At 53.5% G+C, this 2,171-nt stretch overlaps 1 pseudogene; it reads left to right on the forward strand.

Annotated features, from left to right (window-relative positions):
• The first annotated feature begins 309 nt into the window (after positions 1–309).
• LOC102254501 lies at positions 310–1,712 on the forward strand (annotated as a pseudogene).
• The last annotated feature ends 459 nt before the right edge of the window (positions 1,713–2,171 follow it).

Consider the following 2,171-nt stretch of genomic DNA (forward strand, 5'->3'; position numbering starts at 1 on the left):
CTCCTGGAACTCGGCCTTGGGCACTGCAGCCACTTCCCCTCCCTTGGACTAGATCCCTTAGTAGTCCTGAAGGTTCAATCTGAAGAGGACAGGCCAAGCACCATCGGACCAGTGCCTCCTGCATGATCCCAACAGTGCTGCCGTCCTCCTGGAACTCGACCTCAGGCACTGCGGCCATTTCCCCTCCCTAGACGCTCCACAAGGAAGAAAGGATACCGCCAGCAGCGCCAGGGGCGACCAGCGGTGACTGACTGCTCTCCCTGTGCTTCCTCCAGTCACTCCAGCCGGCCCCTGCCTGCCCCGCTCCAGATGCAGTGTGATCACTGCACGCAGAAGGAATGTAGTAAAAAAAAAAAAAAAAAAAACCAACGACCATGAGAATGCCGCAGTCAACGTCCGGAGTCCAGCTCAGGAGAACGGAGAGAAGGGAGAATGCCATAAGTTGGCCGATGCCAAGATATTTCTGAGTGACTGCCTGGCGTGTGACAGTTGTGTGACCACAGAGGAAGGAGTCCAAGTTTCTCAGCAGAACACCAAGGACTTCTTCCGTGTTCTGAACCGTAATAAGAAATATAATACCTCACAGCACAAGGTGCTGGCAGTGTCCGTGTGTCCTCAGTCCCTGCCTTATTTTGCTGCTAAATTCAGCCTCAGTGTCACTGATGCATCCAGAAGGCTCTGCGGCTTCCTCAAAAGCCTCGGGACGCACTGTCTTTGACATGAAGATAGCTGCGGACTTCAGCATCCTGGAGAGTCAGGAGGAATTTGTGTGTCAGTACTGCCAGCACCGTGAGGAAGAGCCCCGGCTACCCATGCTGACCTCCGCCTGCCCTGGCTGGGACTGATATGCAGAGCGTGTGCTGGGTCACCCCATCACCCCCACCTCTGCATGGCCAAGTCTCCCCAGCAGATCATGGGCTCTCTGGTGAAGGATTACTTCACCAGAACAGCAGAACTGTCCCCAGACAAGATTTTCCATGTCATTGTGGCCCTGTGTTGTGACAAGAAACTGGAGGCCCTTTGAGAAAATGTTCCCACAGCTTCACGTAGTTACCAGGGTGCTGACTGCGTCTTAACCTCAGGTGAAATTGTCCAGATAATGGAGCAAAGTGACCTCGCCTCGAATGACGCCAGCGTGGACACTCTGTTTGGAGACATGAAGGAGGAGGAGGTGAAGCTCCACGGGGGTGCCAGCTCCGACGGGTACCTGGTGCACATCTTCGGGCACATGACCAAGGAGCTGCTCAACGAGGACATGAGGGTGCTCACCTACCGCACTCTGAGGAACAAAGACTTCCAGGAGGTCACCCTTGAAAGGGACGGAGAGGTTCTGCTACGCTTTGAGGCTGCTACGGCTTTCAGAACGTCCAGAAGTGGTCCTAAAGCTGTAGAGGGGCAAGTTCCCCTGCCACTTCGTGGAGGTCCCGGCCTGTGCTGGGCATGCCTAAGCGGCAGGGGCCAGGCCCAGGCAGAGGACGGGTGTGTGGCAGATAGAAGGCATCTATGCTGCCCTCCTGGTGTGGCCCCCAGAGACCAGCGCCCATGTGCAGGAGCTGTACCAGGAGTGGCTGCAGGGGATGGGTGGGGCTACTCTCCCCCTCCCCCCCCCCAGGTCCAGGTGGCTCTGCACACTGTCTAGCAGGGCCCAGGTCATCCTGCCAGGACATCAAGTAGTAAAGGTCCAGCCGATGCCTGGCCTGCAGGCCGCCTGAAGAGGGGTGTCAGACACCTGAAGGAAAGGCTTAGCATCTCTGTCATCGCTTTGGTTTTCAGAATTCCCTGCTCCCCATCTGTCGGGTCCCTCCCTCTGAGGGGTGCTGTCGTCATCACACGGGTGCAACTGGAATATTGTATCTCAAGAGGATTGCCCCAATGTACATATCCTTTTATCCGATGATGAAAAAAATCGCAAAGAACAAGAATGAAGACAGACTACTGTCCTTTAGTCTTAAATAAACTCTCGCAGTCTGAAATGTTTCCAACATTTCAAGTGGTTCTGTGTTATTCCCCAAGTAGATAAATCTAAGGTGCAGGTATCGTATAGGCAGAAAAGTAGATTTATTTGCAGAGAAATAGCCATATTATATTAGTCAAGTCACATAGCTGTCACAAGAGACACTAAAAAGTGATTCTGCTGTAACTAAGAGAATTTTATAATTTTTGCCCACTTG

This window comes from Myotis brandtii, unplaced genomic scaffold, assembly GCF_000412655.1.
Source record: "Myotis brandtii unplaced genomic scaffold, ASM41265v1 scaffold337, whole genome shotgun sequence".
Lineage (NCBI taxonomy): Eukaryota > Metazoa > Chordata > Mammalia > Chiroptera > Vespertilionidae > Myotis > Myotis brandtii.